The 6,692-nt window shown below is 39.7% G+C and overlaps 1 pseudogene across 1 annotated transcript; it reads left to right on the top strand.

Moving 5' to 3' along the window:
• Positions 1-3,040: 3,040 nt before the first annotated feature.
• LOC307191751 (developmentally-regulated GTP-binding protein 1-like) lies at positions 3,041-6,061 on the top strand (annotated as a pseudogene). The gene is made up of 3 exons: positions 3,041-3,045; positions 3,138-4,393; positions 5,993-6,061. The product of its transcript is annotated as a developmentally-regulated GTP-binding protein 1-like (transcript).
• Positions 6,062-6,692: the final 631 nt, after the last annotated feature.

Raw genomic sequence — 6,692 nt, 5'->3', positions numbered from 1 at the left:
CTTTAGACTGTTATTGTGAATGAGTTCTTTTTTCCATTTCATTTTGTTATATTTGTTTGTTGATAGCATATAGGAAAGCTGTGGATTTTGTTAAACAATTCTTTTTGTCCAGCCACCTTTTTGAATTCTTTCAAATCTAACTGTTTTCATTTCAAATCCTTTGTGTGTTCTATATAGACAATCAAACCATCTGCACTGAATATAATTGGGTCTTCTCTTTCCCAGCATTTAAATATGTTAGAATATTTAAAACATATATCTTAGCTAGAATATCTAAAACAAGGCTTAATAATAATGGAGATAAAATACTTCTATTTTTATTCATTTTTTGATGCATGAGTTAATGAGAATGCAACTAAAGTTTCACCTGGTTACATGTGCAAGATAAAAATTTTTCATTGTGTTCAATTTCCTTCTGTTTTTCATAAGTTTTTCTTCTATTCCCAGTTTGTTAAACATAAATGCCTCTTAAAGTTTTTATTTAGATATAATTCACTTACCAAAAAATTCATCCTTTTAAAGTGTACAATTTAGTGGGTTTTAGCACAGCCACAAAATTATGCAACCATTACCATTATCTAATTCCAAAACATCTTGTCACTCCAAAAGGAAATCATTCCTTAGTAGTCACTCCCCATTCCCACTTACCCCAGGCCCTGGTAACCACTAACCTATCTTCCATCTCTGTGAATCTGCCTATTCTGGACATCTCATATAAATACTTTCTTAGTGAATTCAGCCCATTATTTCAAGTCTGATGATATTTCTGAATTCTGATTCTACTCCAGATCATATTAGCTGTTAATTCTTTAATGCTAGATGAATGTTGATCAATTTCCTAAGTATGCCTCTGCATCTTAAGTCATTAAAAAATGTCACAGAAATGTGCCAATCATTTGTGCAATTTCTATGTAGGAATCTCCTGTTACATTGGTGTAACAAGCTAAAAATTTACTCATCTTTATAATCATCTTGTCTGCATGCCTGTATTTTGCCTAAAAAAACTGTTAAGTGATTAGCTAAAAATACAACATATTGTTTCTGCTGTAGCAGCCAAACTCTGCCAAATGCTGAAATTAGAGTTTTGGGGGCAAAGTTTACTCTAAGTCACTACGTATTAGTTCTAATCAATGCACCTTGTTCTGTATGTGAATAAACTATCTCTTTCATAACAAAGGCCAAACTCTTTTCTAGTATTAACTACAAACCTAATGACCCACAGTTTTTAAAACAAAACTTTAAAAAAATATATCAAATTGTTACAGTTTTTCCATACTCTAAATTCTGTAAGTTTTCCCTTTTCCATAATACCTAAAAATCATAGACAATGGGCCAATTGCTGAATATCCACTTTAGTGTCTGCTTTGTAAACACCACAGCCTAGATGGATAAATGGTGAAAGGGAAAACAGTATAATTCACATCAATCTGCCAAGTTGCTAGTGGTTCTTGACCCACAGTTTATGAAACCTTCCATATTGAATTTTATTATATTCAGAATATCATTCCTCCCTCAAACATTTGATCACTATAAATTATTATGAAAGATGAAGAGTCATGGACTCTGACATGCATGGCATGAGCATAGGGAAGGGCCAAGGAATGGTCCCATGTAGCACTTCGGCTCTTCAGGCCCCCTACCCTCAGATGGGGCCCAATGTCTGCTTCTGGGGCAGGGCTGGACCTGCCACCAGTCCCGGAGCGGGTATGGAGGCTCCTCTGTCCACTCAAGCTCCTCTCACAGCCCAGTCCTTCAGGCCCCCAGTGCTGTCAGCTGCAACCTGGCATTTGGACAGAACTGGCTTCCCACCAGGGTGGGGCCTCAGACTCAGAAGCTATCCATCCTCTGGAATCGGTCTCTTTCTAATTCCTTCTTGTAAAAGAGCTTGACCTCCCAGCTCACCAGGCCTTTGGTCTTGTGTGGATGTGTGTATACATACATGTGTACCATAGAACCAAAACAAAAATGGAATCACTTTTGTTGGGGACAAAATGGAGTTGGCTAATGCAGGCACATTAACGAAAAAAATGAAGCTTAACCTTACCTAACATTAGCTACAGGAATTTACAGCTCTTCTCAGAAATTAGCAGAGGACGCCAGCCAATCCGCAGATGCCAAATCTGTTCACACCATCTTTGGCACTCCTTGTTCCTGACTCAGCTACTCTGAGCCAAACAAGGAAGAAGGCCACCAGGCTTCAGCTGAAAAAGACAAATTCCGCATTTACCCCTTTAGTCCTTACTAGTCCCTTGTGTTATTTCACTTTCTTCTTTTTTTTTTTCATTTTCTTTGTAATATCAATGCCTTTGTTACTGGTTTCTAAGAACTCATTTATGACTAAGGATGTTAACTATTTGTCATGCAATGCAAATGAAATGCTGTGTTTTATTGCCATCAATTTACTACAGTGCGGCTTCCCTGGTGGCACAGTGGTTGAGAGTCCGCCTGCCGATGCAGGGAACACGGGTTCGTGCCCCGGTCCGGGAGGATCCCACATGCCGCGGAGCGGCTGGGCCCCTGAGCCATGGCCGCTGAGCCTGCGCATCCGGAGCCTGTGCTCCGCAACGGGAGAGGCCGCAACAGTGAGAGGCCCGCGTACCACAAAAAAAAAAAAAAAGAAAAAAAGTACTACGGTGTTCTGTATTTTGGTTATGTATTAAAATATAATCATGTAGTGTTTAAAAACAAACAAACAAAACACCTTTAGTCAATAACTAGCAGGGAACTTATTGCTCCCGCAGCCTTGGGTTTCCCGGTTTTGCAGGTCGTAAGCCTTGCAAACAAACTCATCTTTCTGCTTTGTTTTACTGTGTGTTTTTGACAATACATACCTGTGTGCATATAGGGGCCAGAACAGAGGTCCAAACTCACTGACGCAGTCCAGGACCCAAAAAAGAAATGACAGAAAACCTTCCTCCAAAAACGGCGGAATTGGAAGGGTGTCGGCGAGAGTCCTTTCCGCGCGCGCTGTATCGTCGCGCTGAATAGAAGACACACACCCTGAACTTTCGCGAGAAGTAGGAAGTATCGCGCCGGCGCAATGCAGTAGCTCCTGCCGGCTTTGGCAGGTTCGCTGGCGGGTATGTGACAGAAGCACTCAGTGTGGAGTCCACTGCACCCCGGGGACTCGCCATTAGGAGCAGCACCTTAGCCAACACCTCGGAGATCGAAGCCGAGATGGCTTAGACTAAAAGAACAAGACCACAGCACACCACTTAGGGCTGCTTAAGGCTCGCTCTGGTAAGCTTCGCGGAGAACTCATTACTCGAACAGGTGGTGGTGCTGGTGAGCCGGAAGGTTTTGTTGTAGCCAAGACAGGTGGTGCTCGAATTGGGTTTGTGGGCTTTCTAACTATGAGGAAGTCAGCCCAGCTCAGTAACTTGGCAGGGGTATATTCTGAGGTGGCAGCCTGAATTCACTACTCTAACCACTGTGCCCCGTGTCATCAGATACAGAGGGGCCAAGATCCAGCTCCTGGATCTCCCAGGTATCATTGAGGGTGCCAAGGATGGGAGAGGCAGAGGCCATCAAGTCGTTGCAGTGGCCCGTACATGTAACTTGATCCTGGTTGTTCTGGATGTCCTGAACTGTTGAGACATAAGAAGATAATTGAAAACGAGCTGGAAGGCTTTGGCATTCACTTGAGCAACAAACCCTCTAATATCGGTTTTTAGAAGAAGATAAGGGACGCATTCATCTGAAAGCCTCTTGCCCTCAGGGTGAGCTGGATGCTGAAACTGTGAAGAGCTTTCTGGCTGAGTACAAAATTCGTAATGCCGATGTGACCGTCGCGATACCACAGCTAGTGACTTCATTGAAGTGGTGGAAGGAAACAGAATTTATATCCCCTGATATCTATGTGTTAGTTAAATAAGATTGATCAGATCTACACTGAGAAATTGCATATCGTCTATAAGATGCCTCATTGCACCCATCTCTGCCCATCACTGCTGGAATTTTGATGACTTGTTGGAAAATACCTGGGAGTATCTGAAACTAGTGAGGACTTAGACCAGACGCAAAGGCCAGTTCCCAGATTACACATCCCCAGTGGTGTTCTGCCTTACCCCAGAACCACAGTGGAGGATTTCTGCTGAAAATTCACGAAAGTCTTATCAAAGAATTTAAATACGTTCCAGCCTGTGGTTTCTCTGTGAAACACAAAAAAATGGTTAAAGCCATATGTTGGGGGATGAGGATGTCATTCAGACACGGAAAACTTCCCCTTTCTCCATCTGCTAGGCCAACCCCTGCAGCTTTCCAAATGACCAAGCATCCTACCCCAAACCCCTTCTGGCTTTGGATCAAGATTCAGGAGGGAGATGGAGACACCCAAACTGGCACTGCACTTATCTTCATGTCACCTTGTACTTTGAACTGCATAAAGGACCAGGTAGGGAAAAAAAAATGACCACATCCATTAGGATTTGTTTATTTATTTATTTATTCTTTATCTATCTGGGAATTCATAATTAAGGTGGTCATAGGATCATAAACATTTTTGAAATCTTGTTCAGGGCATGAGTATGCAAAAATGTAAATAAGGACACCTTTACCTGAGGTGAGGCTAATGAATGTTTAATGAATGCTTGAGTGACATAACCTTTCAGTGACAGTGCTCGCTCTGCTTTTCATGCTTGCATATAGGACACATCAGTAATTACTTAAACTTTTATCTTTCATCATTTAATTAATGGAAATAAAGAAAACCTGAATATATTCTATTATTGAAGAAAATGACAAAATATTATAACTACCGAAGAGAAAAAAAATTTGTGAAAGCTCATTTGAGACCAATTTTGTTGTATTTTAAAATATCTGTATTTATAGAAATACATTAAGATAAATATAAGCTTTATAGTAACCCAAATATTTCCTCTTCGTTTATGAGTATGATCAATAGGAGCTGCTACAAAACAGAAGAAAAGGTAAATCCTTAAAATATTCAGTTCTAGAATGTGTCCATGACCTTTTGTGCCTTGTGCCACGTGATGAATTATTCATAGAACATTGATAACAGTGTGACATACAGTCTTATACACAGGGGATCAAATCATTGAGCTGGGAGAGGAAGATTGTAATTCTTCTTTTGGCTCTGCCATTAACCTGTTTGACCCTGGCCAGTTTATTCATTCATTCATTCGTTCATTTATTCAACTCAACAAAATTTTAGGGAACTTCTCCCAAGTGCTTTGCACTCTACCAAGCAATGGGATATAGCAATTACCAAAATGTCCCCAGCTTCATAAAGCTTACAGTACAGTCATTTAACCTCCATTCAAGTCATTTACTTTCTAGTCAAGACACATAATTTTTTTGGTCTCAAGTGTTCTTATTTAGGAAATGAAAGAATTGGGTATTTGTAATACCCTATCAAAGACTCCTGAGTCTTCATCAATAAAACATGCTTTCAGTCATGTTCTCCATAATAATTGTAGGTTGTCCTCAGTTATGCATACCATGTTGCAAAATTCTTATGTGACCACTAGCAACTGTTCCTTGAGCCAATTGACACTTGCTGTATGGTACATCAAATACTACCACGATATTCACTGAACAACCCACGTGTCCATCCCATAATCATGACCTCTTTAAGTTCCACTCCTAACTCAGAGCATTCCAACCAGTGTGAAGGGGCTATGGGAGTGTGAGATGATAGCAATTCCCTCCAGCTATAGAGGAGTATGATAAGGATGTGGTAGGCTAGAGCACCTGGCTTGTGGGCTTCTAAGGCAAACAACCCGATCTACTGCCTTTTATGTATTGTATATGTATATCATTTTCTAGGTATACCATGATGTAAAAGAAATTGGGAATTATTACTCTAACCAATCAAGTTATAAAGTAAAAAATGCAAATATTACAATGTAGGTAAAGAAAAAAGTAAATTATAAGAGCAGAAGAAAATTAAATAGTCACTGTCAAGCTCTAAAAAGTCTTTTAGAGCACCAAAACTAATTTAATATTATCTGTATAAAATTGGAACCAACAGATTTTAGGCTATTTCAGAGAATATAATACTGTACAGGAATATGACATCGAATCTAAAGTAAAGGAGTAAGCAGCGTCTTTGGTCAAAAGTCTCAAGGTATAAATTAATCATTTCAGTTTATGAGGCTGTGTCCCCTTCCCCTTTATTTAATATGTTTATAAATAATCATTCTCTAAAGGGACTATAAATAACCTCTATGTTTGTAAAGTTAAATAATATATACTACCAAATCTAAATTCCTGTGATTATGTCCCTGGAACCCTAAGGGATAATTATTTTTAAAGCTTTCTTATTCTGACTTAAATATAAGTAAATAAATTAGATCAAAGCCCTGATTTCTACAAGAACTCCTGTTGGTTCTTACAGAAATACCATCCCTCAAGGTTCTCAAATCTGTCAACCTCCCCATTCACACAGCCACTGCCTTAAGTCTAGCTTTCATGTCTATCATCCAGTCCCCCTCCCCATTGTTTCCAGAATGCTTCTCTGTCCTCTGCAAGATGTTTTGAAGAATCCACTTCATCTATAGAATTGGTTTCCACAGAAGGAGGAATACACAACCCACTATAATCTCAAATTGTTTCAGGAGGGATTTGTATGTTTTTCAAGTGGATTTTCTTTAAAGGTAAATAACACTGGTCAGCTGAGTAAAGTCAGAGTTCCCTGATATGGCACCCAAGGTCCTTCTTGATATGCCTTC

Source organism: Stenella coeruleoalba (assembly GCF_951394435.1).
Source record: "Stenella coeruleoalba genome assembly, chromosome: 9".
NCBI classification, from domain to species: Eukaryota; Metazoa; Chordata; class Mammalia; order Artiodactyla; family Delphinidae; genus Stenella; species Stenella coeruleoalba.
The sequence above is the reverse complement of the archived record's forward strand: the minus strand, read 5'-3'. Positions and strand labels throughout refer to the sequence as shown.